The 24,093-nt window shown below is 40.1% G+C and overlaps 1 protein-coding gene across 2 annotated transcripts in view; it reads right to left on the reverse strand.

The window, feature by feature from the left end:
• tiam2a (TIAM Rac1 associated GEF 2a) overlaps positions 1-23,605 on the reverse strand; it is a 350,324-nt gene extending 326,719 nt beyond the window's left edge. For both annotated transcript variants that reach the window (XM_059648488.1, XM_048536148.1), the window contains exon 1: positions 23,513-23,605. The gene's annotated coding sequence lies outside the window, so the exon portion shown is untranslated. The remainder of the gene's footprint in view (positions 1-23,512) is intronic.
• Positions 23,606-24,093: the final 488 nt, after the last annotated feature.

The raw sequence follows: 24,093 nt of genomic DNA on the forward strand, positions 1-24,093 counted from the left end.
CATACATTTCATTATGCTAAGTTCCTGGGCTTCCACGTAGTTTGGTTGTTCATGCAGAGACTGTACATCACACAAGCATAAAAATAACAACTGGATTCACTTTCTGCCAAAAAGAACATTGGTCAGCATCTTCCCAGCCTGAATATGGTGGCCCATATTTTTCAAGGCTGGAGGCCTGTAAAAGAGCATCATGATGTTGAAAGCAAAATGTCCATTTTCCAACCAGATGCTGATCAACAACAGATGAATCACACCAATGGACAGTGAGAAGCCTATTAGCATACATTATCATTTCATTATTTCTTAGTCTCACCACATTGATAAGCAGTTTCCCATCTGGCAGATTGAAACTAGAGACCAAAAATTCCTGTTATGAAAGTCAGAGCAGTTACTCAGTAACTTCATTAACTGTGATCTCCTCTGGACCTCCATCCTGGACACCTGGTATGAACATCACAGGGCACACTATGGGCAGCAATTATACTGACCCTACATACATTAGTATTCAACACATAGCAGGTCACCACACTCTCATGGCAAAAAAAAAGCGATCCACCTACAACAGAGTTCTGCTCTCCAATTCTGCTCTTAATATTTCCAGCATTTTCTGGACTTTCAAAAGAAAATTAAATCACCCTTATTTTTCTATTCTTAAAATACAAAGTCAATCTACTTGGCAAAATGGTTAGTTTGTTCTGTAAGTGGCTTAAAATGGTGTTGAAATCTAATAGCCGCAATTCTCCATGTATTCGCTAGAATGCTTCAGATTAAACTCCTAAACCAGCTATAGTAGCCAAAACATAGCAGGACAGCAAGTGAATGATATTCCACTGCTGCATTTTGACATAACTGTAATATGTACTGTAATTGACTAAACTGCCTTTGGGCTGCCCGATGTAAAGATGATTGCATCCAAACAACAAACTGCACTATCCTAAAAGCAAAATGCTACACATGCTGGAAATATTAAAGCAACACAAATTGTTAGAAACACTCTTTGCACATCTGACAGTTATCAGTGGAGATAATGTTTCAGATTGCAGTCTTCAATCAGAAGTAAACTGTTATCCATGGGTTTGGTGAGAAACCCTAGCTAATTTGTCAGGAAAATTCATTTTAGACTAGAATAGAATGTAAATAAGATACTGGTGAAGATCCTGAAGTAAAAACATTGGAGATGGTATAAAATTTTTTTAAAAAATCAGGAATTCCTCCCAATTTCTGATTTTAGCAAATTTACTCAAGACTATTCAATCCAGAATCATTTCTATGCATACATACCAGAAAAAAAGCGCTATATTTCAAGTCACCTCCGCTCCATATTATCAATTCATTCCCTCTGCATAGAATTTCTGTTCTATGTTTCCTTGTTCTTAAAATAATTCCCAAATACTCAATGTAGTTAACAAAATTACAGAGTAAAGATTTAGTTTACAAGTCTAAACAATGAATTCCTAACGTGTTTGAAAAATGAATGTTTGACAAATAACTTCATCTGAGTTTTTACTGGAAATCTCAATCACAGACATTCTGAAATAGAAATAATTCAGCTACTCTTGACTCTGTCCTCTGGAGAGATGTCAATAACGAACACGTTTAATAAATAGTTGGCCTATTAATCGTAAAATGATTAGACATTGAATGGAATAGAGAGAGAAGAAATTGAGTGGTGAAAGTTGTCAGTCAACTTGCAACTAAGCAACAGAAATGGTAGGGATCAATCAGATGATGTTCTAGATGTTAACTTGGGTTACTCATAATGGAAATTTGATTGTGAATGTGCTGTCAATTCAGAAAAAAAAAACCAACTCAAACAAAAATTAGAACATATCTTTCTGCAGAATTATATTCCTTAAAATGTCGTCACCTTTAAGGTTTTGAACAATACTAATAACCAATACCATTTACTGTAAGAAGGTAAACTTTCAAATTACACTCTAGATGCATGCTATTTTATAAATTCACCTCAGGATTAGGGAGAGTTTTTAAAGCATGTATTTCAACTTTTTCAATTACTACAAACTATGGATAGGAATAAATACAAGGGGCAAAGTGTTTTTGTGATATGTGCAACTTTGAAAGAAAGGATTTTTACAGAAGTACCGAATACAAATAAAGGAAGAGCAAGCCACATGGGCCTTTGAGCTTCCTCCACCATTCAATAAGATCACGGCTAATGTGATTGTGACATCAACTGTACATGCCTGCACATTCCCGACAATCTTTCATCCCCCTGGTAAATCAAGAATATACCAACACTGCCCTAAAAAAAGTTAAGATTCCACAGACACTGCCAAAAGACACAATCTTCAGAATATACACATCCTCACCTCAGTATTAAATGTGAGGCCCTTATTTTTAAACTACAGGGCACTACAATACAGAAGAATGAGGTGGCTTTGGAGAGTGCAGAAAAGGTTTACCAGGATGCTGCCTGGATTAGAAGGTAGGTGCCATGAGGAGAGGCTAGAAAAACTTAGGTTGTTTCCAATGTAGTAACATCCCTCTCAGGATGGCGACTGGTATTATACATAGTACTCCAGATGCAGTTTCACCAATGCCCTATGTAACCCAATGCATAACCTCCTGACTCATTTAATTCAGAGAAACAACAAAACACAACATTCTACCAGCTTTCGTGGTTAAAGGAATGGTACAAAGAGACTGCAAAACTACAAATGTTATACCATTAATCAAAAAGGAACAATGGATAAACCAAGCTATATAGTCCAGTTAGCCAATGTCATAGAATCATAGAATCCCTAGTATGGAAACAGAACAAAAATCAGCCCAACAAATCCATACTGCCCCTCCAAACAGCATCCCACCCAGGCCAACCTCCCTAGCCTTTCCCTGTAGCCCTGCATTTCCCATGGCTAATACACCTATTTTGCATATCCCTGGACAATACGGGCTATTTAGCATGGCCAATCCATCTAGCCTGCACATCTTTGGACTGTGGGAGAAAACTGGAGCATCTGGTGGAAACATACATGGGCACGGGAGAATGTGCAAACTCCACACAGGCAGTCACCCGAGGGTTGAATTGAGCCCAGATCCCTGGCATTGTGAGGCACCAGTGCTAACTTCTGAGCTACTGTGCTATCAATATTTTGGAGGTATTACTCAAAACAAAATTATTTGGAAAATTCTGGGTGAATGAATAAATAAAAAACATAAATAATCCATTAAATATGTACTGAATTACCAAATGATTGAACTCAAATGAACTAGTGGAAAGGATTAAGTTAATACACCTGATGTGTAAATTAATTTTCAGAGGGTGTTTAAATGAGTACTACATAATACATAATAATATTTGGAAGGAATCTTGTGTAACAGTGGCACTGTCCCTAACTCTGTGCCAGGAAGTCCAGGTTCAAGTCCTAACTGGAACCTTGGTTGGCATGGATGATTTGGACCTAAAGGTCTGTTTCCATGCGCTATGATTCTATAATAATAATTTCAAGGTATTTAAAGTGTATATTCTTTCAAAGTCATAACTACTTCTGATGGATGCAAAATATCAAGAGGAGAAGTGGTAGCATGGATTAAAAAAAATTGGCAAAGGACAGAATACTGAGAACATTGGCAGATAGAGTTTTCAAACTGGAGGGAAGTCAATAGGGCATCCATTATGGGTCAACCACAGCCAGTGAAAAATGGGCAGTAATAATTAATACTAAGTGATGCAATTTGAAACAATGAAATTAATGATACAACTTTAACGGGGGTGTAGCAGAAAGACCTAGTGGTTTATCTACACAAATCTTAGATTGAAGATGGCAGAACAAGTTGGAAAAAGTCTCTTCAGTTGCAAGTAAAAACATACGGAACCCCGACTCCTCACCCTCACCACCACCACCACCTCTATATAAACAAACATAAGATGCGTACGGCAGCTATGCTGAATGTTTATGAATTAATGTTGGAGGTTCTGATTGGAATATTTTATCCAGTTTTGGACTTCACACTTGGACAGAATACCAAGGCCTTAGACAGGCTACAGATGAAATTCACTTCAGTGTTAAGGGCTGTACAGCTTCAGTTCAGAAGAGTAGACAAGCTGGGATTGTTCATAACACTGGAGAAGGATAAAGGAGGGTTTAATAGAGGTGTTCAAAATCATGTAATAATCAAATCACAAAAAAAAAAGAGATGCTACTTTCAATAACAGGGTTAGTAACCAGCAGCTTCAGGCTTAAGCTAACTGGCAAAACAACTAGAGTGAAGCTTTAGAGATTTTTGTGTTGAGTCAAGTTATGGCCTGGAATACATTATCTGAAAAGGTGGTGGAAACCGATGCAACACTGACTTTTCAAAACGGACATGAATAAATCTTTGAAAGGAAAGGGGTAGGAGAATGCAGCTAATTGGAAGGTTATTCAAAAAATCATCACAGGCCAGATAAACCGAACGTCTCGAATGCTGGACCCACACAAGTAATGTCCTCCCAATCTGGTCCAGACATCTAACCATATAATTCTACTTTAGAATGCAAAACCTTTTACTGCATTCCAAGTGGTTGGTGGCATTTTCTAGAAAAGATTTTAGCTAATTTTTGTTTTTAGGAAAAAAGTTACGGTATTCTGTGATAACATGGTGTAGAGCTGGATGAATACAACAGGCCAAGCAGCATAAGAGCTGGAAAGCTGATGTTTCTGGTCAAGACCCTTCTTCAGAAAGGAGGGAGGGGAAGGGGATTCTGAAAGAAATAGGGAGAGAGAGGGGGAAGTGGATCGAAGATGGATAAAGGAGAAGATAGGTGGAGGAGAGACAGGCTGGTCAAAGAGGCGGGGTTGGAGCTAGTAAAGGTGAGTGTAGGTGGTGAGTTAGGAAGGGGACGGTCAGGTCAAGAAGGCGGGATGAGGTTAGTGGGTAGGAGATGGGGATGGGGCTTGAGGTGGGAGGAATGGTTAGGGAGGCAGGGACGAACTGGGCTGCTTTTCAGACGCAGTCAGGGGAGGGGAGATTTTGAAGCTTGTGAAGTCCACACTGATACCCTTGGGCTGCAGGATTCCCAAGCAAAATATGAGCTGTTCCTGCAGCTTTCGGGTGGCATCATTGTGGCCCCCTCCCAAGAAGTGGGAGGGGGGAGTTGAAATGGTTCGCGACTGGGAGGTGCAGTTGTTTGTTGTGAACTGAGCATAGGTGTTCCGCAAAGCGGTCCCCAAGCCTCCGCTTGGTTTCCCCAATGAGGAGGAGGCCACAACAGGAACAGTGGATACAGTATACCACATTAGATGTGCAGGCGAACATCTGTTTGATGTGGAAGGTCTTCTTAGGGCCTGGAATGGGGGTGAGGGGGAAGGTGTAGTGGCAGGTGTAGCACCTACACTGGTTGCAGAGGGAAGTGCCGGGGGTGATGGGGCTGGAGGGAGTGTGGAGCAGACAAGGGAGTCATGGAGTGAGTGGTCCCTCCAGAAAGCAGATAAGGGTGGAGACGGAAAAATGTCTTCGGTAGTGGGATCAGATTGCAGATGAGGGAAGTGTCGGAGGATGATGCGTTGGATCTGGGGGTTAGTGGCATGGTATGTGAGGATGAGGGAGATTGTGTTTTGGTTGTTATTGCAGGTAGGGTGTGAGGGAGGAGTTGCAGGAAATGCGAGAAACACGGTCGAGGGCATTTTGGCCCACTGAGGAGGAGATTTTATGGTCCTTGAAAAACGAGGACATCTGGGCATGTTCGGGAGTGGAATGCCTCATCTCGGGAGCAGCTGCAGCATAGGCGAAGGAATTGGAAATAGGGGATGGCCTTTTTGCAAGGTGGGTGGGAGGAGGTGTATTCTAGGTAGCTGTAGGAGTCAGTAAACCTGAAATGGATAATCGGTTTCCAGGTGGATGCCAAAGACTGAGATAGACAGGTTCAGGGAGGAGAGAAAGATATTGGATATTGTCCAGGTGAACTTAAAGTTGGGGTGGAAGGTGTTGGTGAAGTGGATAGGCTGTTTGAGGTCCTCGTGGGAGCATGAGGTGGCGCCAATACAGTCATCAATCTAACAGAGGAAGAGGTGGGGGATAGGGCCAGTGTAGCTTTGGAAAAGGGATTGTTCCATGTATCCTACAAAGAGGCAGGCATAGCTAGGGCCCACGGGTACCCATGCCACCCCCTTTGTCTGTAGGAAGTGGAAGGAATTGAAAGAGAAGTGGTTGAGAGTGAGGACAAGTTCTGCTAAGCGGATGAGGGTGTCAGTAGAGAGGGGACTGGTCGGGCCTGTGGGATGGGAAGAAGCGGAGGACCTTTAGGCCATCTGCATGGGGGATGCAGGTGTACAGGAACTGGATGTCCATGGTAAAAAATTAGGTGTTGGGGACCGGGGAATTAGAAGTTCTGGAGGAGGTGGACAGTGTGGGTGGTGTCACAGATGTGGTTAGGGATTTCCTGGCCCAAGGGGGAGAAAACAGAGTCGAGATAGGTGGAGAGAAGTTCAGTGGGGAGCAACAGGCAGAGACAATGGGTCAACCAGGGCAGTCAGGTTTATGGATTTTGGGAAGGAGATAGAAACGGCAGTTTCTACTATCTCTGTTACAGTATTCTGTTCTGGTTTAATATTTATTTCTTTGTAATACTGCCAAATAGCATTTGATTTTTCAATGAGATGAATCAAATTGGGTTAGAGACTGTAACCTAAGTTTTAGGTTACATGCGCTTTCTACCAAATTTTCACTGAAACACTAAGGGCTCTATGAAAATGTATAATATAAACCTGATGCTAAGTTCAAAACAGCAAATGTAATTTAAAAGGTGGCTTAGTTATTTGAAGCATTCCATCCAAAAGTCTACTATTCATAGCATTATTGACATTTATTAGGTAGTCTTTATTCCAAATGATTTATCAATATCCAAAATGAGAGTTGCTGTAGACTCCTTTTAAATCACTATCAAGTACTTCCTCCCCATTTTTCCCATTACTTTGCTCAATTTGTTGCACAGTACTGCACTGAAGTAGGTTTCTACAGGCACCTGTAATGTTCAGTCTTATTGAAGTAACACTCTACAGGCTGTTTGACTAAGATCTGTCATTAGTCATTGTAGTGGAGCCTAATTTTTGGTAGCTCAATAACAGCACATGAACATTTAGCAGAGTTAAATCAGATGTAGGGACCCTGATTTAATTTTTAATTCTACTCAACATAGATAGGCTGAATGCAAATATATGTTTAGAAAGCTGTTCACAGCGGTTTTTCCCCCTACACCCGGACTAAGACACTCAGGTACCAGTCCCACCTGCTCCAGAGTGTGTAATAACACCTCTGAACAGGTTGACAGATAAACAGGTCACAGAAAGCTTTTCATACCAAGAGTTTCAGGAATGGAAATTTCTCAGTTCTTATGACTCAGTACCACACACCTCAATGTGTAACATTAACTTCTCAGCCACTGCAGAAAGGTAACATATGTTAAGATTCTGAAATAATTCCAGAAATTCAGCTTGTCTACCAAATCACGTAGACATGCTTGGACCTACCACTTAAACCACGGCCTCATTAACAGGCTCAGTAACGTTTATTGAAAATACCCAACTTTAGTGAGGAATGTTTACTCAAAGTAGATAAGATCCAATTTTGGTCTCTAACCCCTCCCAAAAAGATGCTTTTGTGCTTGTGCACTGAGAAAAATTAAAAACAATATCCTAATGGATTTCAAACAAGAGTCATAAGGAGGAGATCCAAATAGCTGCCTTTTGTGCCTAATGTCTTCAACAAAATAAAGCAATAACCCATCTGACAGTGACATTCAAGGGCATTTCATCTTCCGGTTCATTATAGCTCCACCTTCAACACCACAATGCTCTCCAGACTGATCTCAAAACTCGAGACCTAGGTCTCGGATTCATCCTCTGCAACTGGATCCGCAGCTTCCTGACCCACAGATCGCAAAAAGATAGACAACTGCACATCTTTACGATAATCCTCAAAACTACCAAAGGATGAGTTCTCAGCCCACTACTGTACTCCCTGTACACCCACAACTGTGCAGCCAAATTCTGAAAGAACACCACCTACAAGTTTGCTGACAACATCACCGAGGTACAATGGATATGAAACAATGATCAGTCGGAACACAGGAAAGAACACCGGTGTCGTGGTGCAATGATAGCAGCCTCTCTCTCAATGTCAGCAAAACAAAAACAAAACGTTGATTGAATGTCGTCTTCATCCAACTCAGAACTTGACTAATACCCACCTCAAAGTCTTGCTTGTTACACTCAATACTGCATCACCATCAAGAAGTGAAAACGAAATTTCACCTACTTCACATCATCTTCCTCCTTTTAAGACTGCTGCTGGTCTCCCAGCACTTCAGTATCCAAAATATCCTATCTTGCCTGTTCCAGCTGTGCAGAGCACAGCATTCCAAGATTATGCAGCACGCTCTCTCTGGAGTGTACCGCAAGGCAAATTCGGATCACTAGCTGCTCAAGATGAGATTCCATCATCTGGTCCATGATACCCTGGTGGAAGAATGGGTTTCCCTGCATTTGCATCTGGCAGGTCCTATTTTAAAAAAAAGTCAACCATGGCGAGAAAGACTAGCCCTCAGCTCCCACAAGACATGACTACAGTCTTCTTGAAATGAGGCAGGAACTTGAGTGATCAAGGAAATAAGCATCATGGCAGCTTCAAGGATACTGGCATAGACTTCCAAGATGCAGTTGCTATGATTAGCACTTTCAGCCGAATGTCCGTTGCACACAACTGGCATGAAAACATGGATCACAGCAATGTCCTTTGGTTCCAGAAGTCATTGCTGTGTACAGATCTTGGATGCCCATGCAGAAACGTGACAAAAAAAAAGGGAACACTGGCTACGATAACAAAGGTTAGACAGTGACTGACAGTAAAGCATTCCACTTGATTAATCAATACATCCTTCAACACAACATTTGCATAGACTCTTGCACCCAGCACATCGAGGAAAAGCAGCAATGGTAACAAAGCCCACCACCCAGGTGGCAGTGTTGACTTTGTCAAGGGGAAGAGATGAAACAGTCTAATCTAGGAAAAATCATATCTGTAACATCCTTGAGGCATTTGTGGTCTGAGGACCAGTAGGTTCCACACAGATCCACAGTAGGTCCTTAGAACAAGCTAGTTTCACAAATATGACAACAATATTACCCATAACATCATGCATTCGGCATGCATGAACAGGCATGACTAGTGTTACAAACTAGCTATGACATGACAGGCTGTAGGAAGCCTGGAAGTGATGTCATTGCATTCCAACAAGGCATCAAGGGGTCAAGGCAAAGGATTAGTTCCAACCGTACTGGGACAGGCCAGGACTTGGGGGGAGGACGTTATACTTACAACGGGCATAAGGGTTGGGAGGCAAGGTCACCCGCTCCAGGTGCATATTGAGAAATGTGATTAGCAGACAGCTAGCCTCCTGTATCCTGGGAGAGATCAGGGAAGATGGAGAAATCCCAGAGGTATTGGGAGAAAGGAGGTGGCTTGTGGAGGAAAGTTAAATAAATTCATGTTATTCTGTTGTGCAAACTACCTCGTTTTACATTCAGACAATGACATCTCTGGACAGACAGCTGCTTCACTACATTTGAGAATGGCACCTATTTTCTTTCAGTCCTATGCTTCATCTAGAATCACGTTCATGGGAAACTGAGCCTTTTTAAAAAAAAACAACAATCCCTGCTGTTACCTTGAAGGCCACTGAGAAAGGATATCTACCCATTCCTTCCGAGTGCACGTCCTGTTCCAGTAGAGAATAATAGTGCTGTTACATTGAGCAGAGACATTGTTAGTCTATACCAACATTAAGTCAACTGAAAACATGTGAGCTTTTTCTGATGAAGGGTCTAGGCCCAAAATGTCAGTTTTTGTGCTCCTAAGATGCTGCTTGGCCTGCTGTGTTCATCCAGCTCCACACTTTGTTATCTCGGATTCTCCAGCATCTGCAGTTCCCATTATCTCCGAAAAAATGAGAGAAAGGACAGTAATTTCTAGCCCCCTTAACATTATCAACATTCTGATGACAGCTCATGCTGCAGCTTCTTCCTCTGGAGTCTGCTGTTTCACCTTGGCCTAATGATGCCATTCTACGTCCTGAATTCTTCTGCACTATGTATGACTGCAAACATGTCAATAGCTCCTATTTTTGCTAGAGCCATTGAGGATAGGTACAGAGGCCCTGTGTGGGAAATATCAAAATCAGAACAATTTCTGATCAACCACAATTAAACTTTATTATAGGCTGAATTACACATGAAGACCTCGCAGAAGCAAGACCATGTCATGCCTCATCATGGATTTCTGACTTTATGCAGATGTGTGAAAACAAGCCATATCACGCAAAAACATTTTGATGTTATATTGTAATCAGAGTACTCACTCTTGTCCCAAGAAAAGAAAATGATTAATACAGACCATTTCTCATACGCAGTACTTAGAGTTAACTGAGATCAGAACAGCTTTATGCAACTGGGAGATCTTTGGAATGGATATGAGAATTAGCAATCACAGGTGACGCTTAAGTTCACTTAATAATTAGTTCATGAAACTAAAAAATCTGTACCGATATGGAATCAAAATTGGCTGAGTGATAGGAAATAGAAAGTAGTGGTCAATGGATATTTTTCAGGCTGGAGGAAGATTTGTACTGAAGTTCCCCAGAGGTTTGTTGAAAGGATCCTCGCTTTCCCGGGTATATTTTAATGATCCAGATCTTGGTATGCAGGGGGCACTTGGACAATTGTAAACTGGAAGGAGGACAGTGCAGAACTCCAAAAAGGACATATCATACAAGTTATAATCCCCCTAAAGCTAAATTTTTCAAGCACTTATTGTGTAGCACGAGGTTTTATTTAAACTATCACGCAACTAACTAACTTTCCAAATTTCTAGCATATTAAAACAAAAGGGAAGAAACACAAGAATGATTACGGAAGTCATAATGCCTGCTGAACAATCGTTAAGGATTCACACGTTATGTATTTATTAAATAGGACAGCGTGTTGTATCTAAGCTGCTGCTTAGAAAATTTATTAAAAAACTTTTTTTGAAGATTGTTCCAATTGACCAATTGTAAGCAAAGTCTCCAAAATTAATTCCAGGCAAGTTGAAGTGGGTGGATAGGTGACAGATGGGTTTCAATACAGGCAAGTGTGAAGTGGTGCATTTTAGGAGGAAGACATTGAAAGAAAACAAAGTAGGGCCTCACTTCAAAAAGGGGTACAGGAGCAGTGGGACTTGGGGAGTATGTGTGTTCACACAGGTAGAGACAGCAGTTAATAAAGCTTATTAAAAACCATGGTTTTAATAATCGAGGTTTCATTACACTACCGTTTTGAGAAAGCGGTGTACACACAACTAGCATAATGGGAGAGTGTAAATACAGGGATGAAAATTCAGCAGTGATGAGTTCCTAAAAAGAAATAATGCGTTAAATAAAAAGAAGAAATCATAATTAAAAGAATTAAAATGCTGAAAACAAAGGATGGATTAACTATCCCATCCACCCAGTTTATTGTCTGGAAATGCTTGGATTTGTATTGGTAACCCGGGTGAAATATTAATCTCCCAGTTGCATTAAGCTGTTCTGATCTCAGTTAACTCTAAGTACTGCATATGAGAAATGGTCTGTATTAATCACATTTTTATTTCTTGGGACAAGAGTGAGTACTCTGATTACAATATAACATCAAAATGTTTTTGCGTGATATGGCTTGTTTTCACACATGTGCATAAAGTCAGAAATCCATGATGAGGCACGACATGGTCTTGCTTCTGGGCGGTCTTCATGTGTAATTCAGCCTACAATAAAGTTTAATTTTAGTTGATCAGAAATATTTATTGACTGAAGATAATGTCACTAATTTTAGAAGTGATCAAGGATGGTCATTATCCTTCATTATTAATGCAAACACTCTAGAATGTATCACAGTTAAAAAGGGAGTACATGTAGCCTCCATCTTCCGACAATATATAACAGACAGCTGATCAATTGAAGAGAATATTGACATTCTGCACTTTTTGCAACCCAAAAAGTGAACCAATTGACATTTCTGTGAATTGACTGTGTGCTGGTTAGCTACATCTTGCTGATCTCTTCACTCAATCTCCCCAAGCAGGATTACACAAACCCTCTGACAAGAATCAATTCTGAGCAATATTGGGATCTAAATTTTGCTCAAGACATCTAAAACTGGGAATCTGAATTTAAGAGAAATTAACAAAATACTATGTATTTTGCGCAACTCAAACTTTTAGAATTCTAAATAGTTCAAATCAATTTGAAAATTTATTTACAGGTGGAGCTTTTAATACTAAGGATGTACACTGCAACATTGCACGTTCACTCTCCTAGATCAAGGACAGAGCTTTGTATTTATCGTCCATGAGAATCTTTATAGGTTAGAGTCATAAAATTAAATTAGAATATACACAAAAATTGACAACATCTAATTATCATGATTCAGATCTGAATCATATTGTTGAAGACTGCAACTACCAGTAACACAGAATTTAAAATCCATACAGATTTAGTGTAGATTGATCTTTATTATACTGCCTTGCACAACAACATTAACTGAGGTTTTTTTGTTAAGCATGTCAGGGATCAATCAGGAATGTAATGATGTTTTAAAATTTCAATCAACAGCATTACTGCATGAAGCACTGCTGCTTTACTGCAAGGCCCAGGGTTAAGAGTCTTCAGGGACCATTGCAGGATGAGTACAATATTGCTCAGACTTAAAAAGGAAGAGTTTGCTTGCGCTGCTAGTTAAATTGTTAGTGGGATTACTACACAAATTCATTAGAATTAAAGTAGAACTTTGGTTTTTCTGGGGTTTTTTTTGAGAGTTTGTTCTCGTATTTCTTTTTAAAAAGTGATTCATTTCTTGTCCATCAGTTATCCACATTACATAGCCTTTCTGCCAACACATCTCACACTGAGTCAACATAAAATGCCATTTATCTTTGATTAAGCCACCTCTTCTCTTGTGGAGTGGATGAATTCCGAGATTTCCCACAGATTTTTCTAATTCCTCAGTGTGACCAGACTTAATGACGCTGAAATCTAATCAACGGAAACTAAGTGTTATACAGTGAAAACAATCCACTAGAGAAGTTACTTTCCAAAACTACCACATGTACAATTTGAAGAAGTGTAATCACTTTTTAAGCCCAAAATCACTCACCAGGCTGTTCCCATCTCCTGGACAGCTGTCTGGAATCTGAATTTGTTTCTGAAATATCAAGTGGCCTGTGCTGGAAAGTTTACTTAAATACCACGTATGGACCTGATCTAGCTCAGTTGTAATATTAAAGCATCTGTAAACACTTGGTCAAGATTCACATATCTAAAAAAAGGAGGCTTCACTATATTGCCAAGGGGCCATGGGGGCCTTGGCTTTGGAACCAAACCACACAACAGTTAGAACAGAGAACAGCAGAATACCATGCAAGGAAATGGCGTGTAAAAAAGATAGTTTGGTGATATGTGTTATTCAGTTAACTTGTACATTAGCAATCTATAACCATAGATGACAAAATGACTGTGGATTAAAATCATCCACTGTCTTCCTTTCCCAGTTACTGGAAAATACACTACTATAAATGATAATTGTTTTCCATATTCTCAATGGCACTGTAAAAATATTTCAGTTTAATATTTTTTTTTCTAAAGCATCACAGCTTCTTTCTGACACTGCAATATGCATCTCAACAGCTGAGGATGTTGCAATTCAAAAATGATCATAAATAATTTATAGCGTATTTAGTACTTGAGATAAATACATGGTATCTTGCCAGCAACTCAAGACAATTTGGCATATTTAACAAAAAGGACTGCATTTTGTGTTAAATCAGTACTACCATCACCTTTTAGGTCTGAATTCTATGAGAAATAATCAAACTTTTATTGAACCTATTTTTTTGAAGCTTTTATATATTTCCTCATTTGACTACCTAAGATATTCCATCTTCAAAGAAGAAATTTTAATAATAGTTAATGACATAAGCAAGGAATCAAGAAAGTAAATATCCTCCCAATACAAGGATCTGCCAACCAAGATAGTTGGTAAGTCATAGATGAAAGAAAAACATCAATAATTTGAAGAAGTGACGGGTTTCCTTTCCATGACTTGATGCTTATGTAAGAGAACAGCTATGCTTTTCCGTATGACTAGGAGCCACTTTTTGTTTTATTGTCATAGAATCACAGAATCCCTACAGTGTGGAAATAGGTAATTCAGCCCAACAAGTCCACACCGACCCTTGGAGCATCCCACCCAGACCCATCCCCTTATAACTTGCCTAAGCTACACATCCCTGAACACTGCCGGCAATTTAGCATGGACAATCTACCTAACCTGCACATCTTTGGACTGTGGGAGAAAACCCAGACAGACACTGGGAAAACATGCAAACTCCACAGACAGTTGCCCGAGGGTGGAATCAAACCGGGGTCCCCAGTGCTGAGAGGCAGCAGTGCTAACCACTGACCACCATGCCGTCTGATATCCATGGCAGTTTGTAAACTTACATAGTTGGAACCAATAAATAACTATTTTATTCAATTCTGTAGCACAAAAGGATGCCATCCTGCCCATTGTGACTATGCTAACTCTTTGAAAGAACTATTTAATCAGTCCTACTCCCTCCTCTGATTTCCCTTGGCTCTAAATTTCTCCCCTTAATATTTATCAAACTTCCCTTTGAACATTATAAACAACTCTCCTTCCAGCAGTCTTACACATAGTGCTAAAACTGAGGGCCATCAACTTGTTCTTTCCAATAATATCATTGATTGAAGCAAAACAAAAGGAAATGCTAGCAACAATGATATAAATCTCTGATTGAGATCTCTCACTTAAACACTTTAAAAGTATCCAATTATCAGGTGTAAATCTTCACTCAATGAAGAGATCGTTACTTCAGATTCACAACAGCATGGGGTCATGCCCACTCAAGATCTGATAAAAATCCAGCATAGTCTTGAAGCAATACCGAAAGCATGGACCAGAGCTTCAGCTGATGGGGAACTATGGTAGCAGAGAGAAAAGTGACAGCCCAGACAGAGATTAGTCCTTAAAGCGAAAATTGCCACAGTCGCAAAGACAGGGCTCATATTAGATGACTAATGGCAAAGTGAATCAGAGGGTCACTGCTCCTCAGGCGAGATGAGATATTGAGAGGGTGGGCGTTTCTGGTGACTTCAGCCAATATGAGAATTAAGCACACAATGGAGAAGTAGCAGTGACATAACTGACAATAAAAAAAGACAAATGTCATAAGTAAGTGACAAACAACTATTGTCCTTTTGCTTTCGGTTTGAATAATGGGATCAACCAAAATTTTACCCTGTGGTCTAATAAATTTATTTTGGCAGGTTTTAAAATTTAGTCAATTTTGAATCTGTTTTCGACTTAAGTCTTCAGTTTTATTTCAGATCTGTTAACATCGTAATCAAATAAAGCAAGAACTTGGCAGGCCACCCAGTCCCATCATTCACTCAATAGATACTCCAGAACATTTGTTTTGTACATGGTTATCCTGGAGAAGCAATGTCAGCTGAAGGAGTATAAAACTATTGGTTTGGTGCTTGACTGGCAGCTAGCATTACCGATGAATCCACAAGGCTGCAAACTATGTAGACAGCATATCTCAGGAGATAATCATCCTGCAGCTTAAAATTTTCTTGGCAGAATGGAAGATGACCATTTGACAGTCATTACATTCCAAAGTACTCTAAAGATTCCAGATTTACCCTGACAATGCCAGGAGGAGAGATCACTGGAGTCGACTTACTCCTTAGATTCTGAAGAATTCCCTTCATACCTCCTGAGAGAAGCATCTATCAACAATCACTCAATGTTAGAACTCAGTGAAATAGGAAGATGTGAAGCTTTAGGAGTGACTACAGTTGGTTTATTTAAATGACTGTAACAAGCTAGAAAATAACTAGATATTTTTTCTTTATTTTTCATGGAGGGTGAGCGTTGCTGACCAGGCCAGCATTTGTTGCCTAACCCCAGCTGTCCTTGAACTATAACCTGCTGTGAACACAGCGTCACACCTTAACTAGACAATGGAAGGACAACATATTGCCTTCTCTAAAACAGGGTTTTAGTAAACCACATGTTTGTTTTTAAAAACAAAAGAGTTCCCACAGCTATTATTGACTGAGACACTTTTATCGAAGATGTAGTAATATTACAGACTTCAAATTCCACCAGCCACCGTGAAATTTGAATGAAATGTTTCTGGAGCATTAGTTTGGACACCAGCGATATAACCTCTTGTGCTACCATTTCCATTTGATGAGCAGTTGCCTAAGTAATGTTCAATCTTTGTTGCTTTTTAAGTTTGTTGTGTAAACAAAATGAAATTTTGTCATTCAATTCCTTTAAGTTGGTTGTTAGACATTCAAATATCTTTTTGAACAATTCTCAGTCTCGACTCAGACAGACAGTATTACAGGAAAAAGTGATGAAGTCCTGGAGGCAGATTTTGGGTGCTACTTTTTAAATCCTTCCACAACCTACTAAAAAGAAAAGTAACCTCCAGATTGCTATGAACTAATAAGTACAGAAACAAGAATATTGAATTTGAATGCATGACTAAAACGAAAGACAGTGTAATAGAGGAATGGAGATTCCTGGGGCACTCAAAAGTAGCTCTTAGGGACGTGAAAATAAAAAAAATTGCTGGAGAAACTCTTTCTCTCTCCATAGATGCTGCCAGAGCTGCTGAGTTAAATATTTGAGTCCACAGACTCTTCTACAGAACGCCGTACTGGACCCGTAATGTTAACTTTGTTTCTCTCTCCACAGGTGGTGCCAAACCTGCCACATTCTCCAGCTGGCGCTTTGTTTTTGTTTTAGATTTTCATTTTTTATCCACTCGTGTGACGTGAGCATTGCGGGCTGGCCAGTATTTGTTGCGTATCCTGGGCACGCCCTTGAGAAGCTGGTGATTAGCTGCCTTCGTGAACCATTGAAGTCTATTTGCTGGAGACTGGCCCTCAATGTTGTTAGGGAGGAAATTCCAAGATTCTGACCAGTGGCAGTGAAGGAACGGCAATATATTTCCAAGTCAGGGTTGGGAGTAGTTTGAAGAACTTGTAGGTGGTGGGGTTTCCATGTATTTGCTGCCCTTACCCTTCTAGAAGGAACTAGTCTTGGGTTTGGATGATGCTGTCTGGGGGTCTTTGGTAAATTTTTGCAATGCCTCTTGTAGATGTTACACACCACTGCTACTGAATGGTGGTGGAGGCAGGAGAGGGTGTGTGGAGATTTGGTCACAAGAGAAAGTGAAAAAAAAAACCCTCAAGATCCCATGAAATATAAGGGACTTGAGTGGAAGTGGATTGGAGTGCATTCTGTTGAAATGTTCAGCTTTAATGTTCAAATGTTCAGATGTTTACTTGCTTTGTTTAAATACTTGTTCAGTGAAGGTTTTCATTTAAATGTCTAAAATTTCATTGTGTAATTATTTCAACTAATACTGGGGGTTTGGAATTTCTTCTTTAAATTACTGATGTTCACGATTTTAACACAACGAATGCAATAAATTTTTGAGGTGCTACATTTCGGAAGAAATACTAAACTGTGTCTACTTGCTCAGGTTACCGAGAAAGAGTTCATAGCATTATTTGGCAAATAGAGAAAGAGAAAGATCACCCTGCATGCTCAACATACATTTACCCAACAAATCAAGTTAACTGAATGCAGATACTTGGCCAGTTATATCTGTTGCTTGTGGGCCCTGTGTACCAACAGACTGTCACATTTCCTTAAAACAAAAATCACTCAATTGAACGTTTGGAAGTGCATCTTGGTACAAAGATCATTAAATGAATTATCTAAATGCAAGTTCTTACTTAGTGTGGCACATTAGTCGAACATTCCCCTTTCAAAATTGCACCAAGTCAGTCACATAATGCAAGAGTGAAGTCATAACAAGGGCAAACTGGGTAAGGATGACAGGGTCTCTTCCCTGAATTGTTCATCAGCTGGATTGTTATAATAATTGATGGTCTTTTCCCCCTCCCTGGTGCCCACACAAATTATTACATTCACTGTATTAATTTCTACAACTTGCCTGAACTCAATCTCTAAGACAGTAGCCAAGATCCAAAGCTATTTTACAATTATTCTGCCACTGGAAAAAGGAAGATGAACTATCTTGTCATAATGTTTGAAACAGTACAATGTGTGTCTATAAAGAGTTACATTCCATCAGTTCAACATTGTTGTATTTTGGATCATATTAGAGCAAGACAATAGGCCCAATTACAGGGAAGAAATCGCCATCCCAAAACTTTAAACACAGTCAAACTTAAAATTGATTTCAATTAAATGCTTTAACTCATTTAAATCAGTGGTTAAGACATATCAATGTGTGACCATTTTATCAATTTTCAATTGTCTCCATAGTTGTAGCAAACAGAAAACAATGAGCCCAATGCATAATCAATGACACTGAGCTTTCTCTACTGATACCCCACAAAAATCAATTCTTGTGGTTTGTGATTATACTTTGGGCTCTGAGTCTTTTTTTTAAAAAGAGAAAAGTGTTTTTCATCATGCATTTCCTAGTTGTGGAATAACCAATAATTATCTCCTGTTCAAAAACTGAATTTTGTTTTGCTATTTTACTGAAGCTAAAGACGTGTGTGTGTAGGACAGAGGAATTGTGGTTGCACATTCCTGCTCAACTGCTTTATGTCGACTTAATGTAGTACGAGCATGGGAGGAGAAACGAGCAAGAAGCTTTACATAAGCTATTGCCAGATTTTCCCTCAACAGCAAGTAGGTTAAATGTGCTTAATATTTAAGGGTGCAATCCACGAAGCACACACGATATTGCTTTTATCAGATAGCTGTTTTGGAAGGTCATCCAAAATCAGGAATATAAAAAAAGACAAAAAAATTCTGCTGATTCATTTCAGATTAATAATTATTTTAATTCTACGCAAATAGTCAGAACTATTGTAGCTTACATGGTTCCAATAGTAACCACTCCATTACCAAAGGATGTACATAAACAGTAATTGCATGATGGATACATTGCCATGTCCTTTGCATTGTTTAAAGTCACATTAGTGGACTTGAGGTCTAGCCAACGTCAACTTATTTACATAACTGTATGAGCCCAACAGCCAACTTGAAGGAGTTCAATGGAAGAAAAATACTTCCCCAGAGAGGAGTGTTGAAGGAGTAAAAAGTGAACTGGTAGTAATAAGTGAGATCTTCAATCCCATGAAATACAGGGAGAACTAGTCATTTGTATTAAAAATTAGCTAGAAGACAGGAGACTGAGGCTGGCGGTGGAGGTTTGCTTTTTGGACTGAAGGCCTATGACCAGCTGTGTGTAGCGAGGAATGGTGCTGGGTCCACAGATTTTAGTCATTTATGTAAGTGATCTGGATGTGAATACAGGTGGTGGTGTAGTGGACAGCAAAGAAGGCTACCTCAGTGTACAACAGGACCTTGGCCAGATGGGCCAATGAGCTGAGAAGTGGCATATGCAGTTTAATTTAGATAAATGCAAGGTGCTACATTTTGGTTGGGCAAATCATGGCAGGACCTATACACTGAATGGCAAGTTCCTGCGGAAAGTTGTTGAATAAACGAACCTTGGAAGTGGAGGTTCATAGTTCCTTGAAAGTGGAGTTGCAGGTGATCCGGGTAGTGAAGACACTACTTAGAATGCTTGCCTTTATTGAGTGTCGGAGTTGGAAGGTCATGTTGCAACTGTATAGGGCACTGGTTAGGCCATTTTTGGAATACTGCATGCAATTCTGGTCTCCCAGCTACAGGGTGTTGTTAAACTTGAAAGGATTCTGAAAAGATTTAAGGATGTTGCCAGGGTTGGAGTGTTTGAGCTATAGGGAGAGGCCAAATAGGTTGCAGCTATTTTCCCTGGACCAGGAGAGGCTGAGGGGTGAGCTTATAGAGATCATACGAAACATGGATAGGGAGAATAGTCAATGTCTTTTCTCATTCGGCAAGCAAGCCCAAAACTAGAGGTTATAGGTTTAAGGAGAGAGGCGAAAAGACTTATAAAGGGACCTAAGGGACAACTTCTTCATGCAGAGGGTGGTGCATATATGGAATGAGATGCCAGAGGAACTGGTAGAGGCTGGTACAATTACAACATTCAAAAAGCATCTGGATGGTTATACGAATAGGAAGGGTTTAGAGGGATATGGGCCAAATGCTGACAAATCGGACTTATTAATTTAGGATATCTGGTCGGCATGGACAAGCTGGTCCAAAGGGTCTGCTTCTGTGTTGTACATCTGTACAACTCACTCTGCAAAGGTGCTAGAACATGCATTCGCATTGAGATGTTTCTACGTGAGGTGGGACTGCTTGGAAATACAAGCAGCCAGATGTTTCTTGACTTGAAGGTAAAACAAAAAAGTGTGCACAGGCCAATCACCCAAGATAAATCTCGCATCTCCAATGAGACACTGAAGGAGTTGCAGATCGCCACCAGGTCTGCCTCTGCTGAGAGATGTGGACACACAGTAGCAAAGAACAGAAAGCAAGTAAACCTACTACAATCTTATTCAAAGTCCCTAACTGCTTTTCACAGAAAGGCAATAGCAATACTATACCTTGCACAAAGAATATGTAATTTCCCCTCTACCTAAATCAAGATCCAAATTAAATTAGATTAGATCAATCACAGTTTAAAATTCAGATCTCCTTACAATAAGTTACAAGACATTTCAAACAGAGGGCTTCGTGTGATTTTATGCATGCTAACCTTTTGTATTTCATGCAGGTGTAACAACTAATTAAGAAAGCAAGTGAAATTTTGGCCTTTCTTGCTAGGGGATTGGAGTTAAACTGTACAGGACATTGGCGAGGACACACCTTAAGTACTGTGTACAGAGTTTTGGTCCCCATACATAAGTACTGTCATTGGAAGCAGATCAAAAAATCCACTGGGTTAACTTTGGTATGAAGAGGATGACTTACCAAGAAAATGTTTAACCTTTATTTATTAGAGATCGGAAAAATGAGGAGTGACCTTAATGAAACATGCAAGATTCTGAGAGGCTTTGACAGATGTTGAGAAGATGTTTCCACAGTAGGATAACCTTAATCTCTAGCTATGTGCCTAGTCTCATCAAAAACTGAGCCATGAAGGGATTTCTTCCTCCAAAAAGTACAGAATGTCTGAAACAGAACATTTCGGACATCAGTGGAGGTTCTATTACAAAGTATTTTAAAAAAAGGTACACAGACTTTTGAAATGTCAGTGAGTTGAAGATTATGAATGACCTGGCATGAAACCAGAGTTGACAGCTGGGGCAGATCTGCCAAGATTCAATTACATGCAAGCCTGAGGAACCAAAATGTCCTGCTCCTATTTCTCAAATTCTTTTCTTCCTTCTTGAATCTCATGCAGGATAGAGCTCCACAGGAACTGACAAGCATCCAGCATCTTCAACTCAACAGTACTTTATGACAAAGATGAACAACCTTGGCCTTTAATAACAAAGTGTGGAGCTGGATGAACACAGCAGGCGAGCACTAAGATGCTGCTTTGCCTGCTGTGTTCATCCAGCTCCACACTTTGTATCTTGGATTCTCCAGCATCTGCAGTTCCCATTATCTCTGATCACAACCTTAACCTTAAATTCTGTTTTCCCACTAACACATATCTCGATCACCTTCCAGCAGGGCAATCATCTGTTGGCAACTGGAAATCCTTGCCAGGTCATCATTTTCACTAGGCTATTGTGTTCTGGTTAGAACATATGATGTACCACATATAACTCTGGGCATTACATCTCCAAAAGATTAGCCTTGAAAGGAATGCTGCAGAAATTCATTGCAATATTACTGCAGTACCAGATAATGAAAAGATTATTTTAAAGTGCTTTCCCAGGGTGTGGGTTTCACAGCTAGGCCAGTGCACATTCTAACTACCCTTGAATGGATGGCACATTGCCTTCTTGAACCACAGAAATAGGTACACCCATAGTGCTGTTAGGAGGGTAGCTCCAGGATTTTGATCCAGTGGCAGTGAAGGAGTGGAGTTACAGTTCAAAGTCAATGTTGTGTGGATTGGAGGAAGAGTTATATGTGGTGTTGTTCACATACATCTGCTGACCTCCTCCTTCAAATGGGTGGAGGACTTGGATTTAGGAGGTGCTGTCCAAGCTGCTTCAGTGAGTCACGCACTGCATCTTGTAGATGGCATACGCAGCTACCTCAAAAATGGAAGAGCTTTCTGTCTGCAACTTTCTACTGTGAACGATCAGTTAGCTAACTTAGGTTCTAGTTTTCCAAAACAAAGTCTTGTACCACTTGGATCACTGCCACAAAATTCGAAGAAAAAAAGTACTGAAATGGTTCATGTATTTGAACAGCTTTAAGTCCCGTTTTAACGTAAACACTTCGCAGACCGAAATTTCAGCAAAACAGTAATTATGTTGCGAATTGCTACAATCGGGAAGGATATATCTGAAAGAGAATGTTACTTGGCACATTTGCTTTATTTTAAACTAAAGATTTACTCGGGGAACATTTAAAATTCAGAATACCACTGAAAAAAGATACTCTAGCTGTTTACTGGTTAAATCTTTCCAACGCTATTCAATGCTACAATACAGAACTAATTGGAATAATGTGTGCTGCTATACTGCCACGTTATTCCCGGAGTCGGAACTTCCTCTGGGCACGTACCATGCAGTTAACTGCCTTTGCCTCCGGTTTGTCCAACTTTCTCCAGCCCAGCACCACCAAAAATATTCACAACAGATCCTTTTCAGGAAAGTTTCCTTTACGTATTCTTTTTCGATCCACATATTCACAATACGGACAGGAAAAGTGGTTTAGGAGTGGAGAAAGACAGCGTGACAGGTTGGCTATAAGAATAGGTTTGGTCATTCCAAACATCATAACAAAAGGTAGCATAAGTAATCTTACAAAAATAAGCTATTTTCCAATTGAAACAGATTTCCATCTCTGAAGCGCCCTCAATTAAGAATGATTTTTTTTAAAAAACAGGCATTTTTAGATCATCCTATCAATTTGCAAAGGCATAATCATAGATCTGAAAATTCTGAAGTTTGATGCCTCCCATCCCCCACAGTGTGACAAAGCCATCGTTCCGTCCCCAGGTGAGACCATAACTTTCCGCTACTTTCGCTTCTTAATATCCTCGCAGAAACTCCAGGAGTTGGTGCAGTTCTTGTTGTCATTAAACGCCATACTTGCTAATTGAGTGGTCGCCTCAACACTGCGGGGGATACACAGTGACTCACAACCACCTCAAGCTCTCCCCACATACAACACAAAGCGACTCCAGCTGGGGTTCAGGTCTATTCACGCCCTCTCCTAATTAGATTATCTCAACTGAAGCCAGTAATTCCCATACTGTCTGAAACACAATACATTCTCAAAAAAGTTTGAGAAAACGCACCCAAAGGAACAGGGAAATCGATATCAGACTGCACCGGCATCCCAGGGTAGCACAAAGGCAGCTTTTGATAGTCGAGCAAGTTCGGTGTCAAACTTACCACAATTGCTGAAAGAAACTTGCCACTGGCCGATTTTCCGGAATGAAAAACTCCAAAACCCGCCCTTCTTCTCCCAACCCCCTTCATACAATTATGAAGTGCATGCCTTGTCCAACAACAAGAACGAACGCCCCAAAGTAAAAGTCAGACAATCACAACACTGACTGCTCGCTCACCAAAACTACTCGACACAGAGAACTCTTCACGCGAGCGCACGCCTACACGTTCATTGGTGCGGACCCACTGTCAATCATTTTGATCCGCTGCTCCCATTCGTTTATGGTTCCCTACTCACGCCCTCTTTGCTGTGAACGTCACAGACTGGGAGCTGCTACAGAGTTCTCGCTGGAAGTCAGTTTTCCAAAATTGACCAACTTCATCGATACAAAGGTTCAGATTAATTGTCCTTCATCATATTTTGCGAAAACTGTCTGAATCAAACGAACTAGATGCTATTTCCCACCATTTTCTCACTTTTTTTTCCTGTATGCCTTTGTCTACTATGCCTTTATCCCAACTCTATTTGCACATGCTTTTGTCTTTTTTTTGTTTATGCATTGTTTCACTGATCGTTGATTATC

This window comes from Stegostoma tigrinum, chromosome 9 (genome assembly GCF_030684315.1).
Source record: "Stegostoma tigrinum isolate sSteTig4 chromosome 9, sSteTig4.hap1, whole genome shotgun sequence".
NCBI classification, from domain to species: Eukaryota; Metazoa; Chordata; class Chondrichthyes; order Orectolobiformes; family Stegostomatidae; genus Stegostoma; species Stegostoma tigrinum.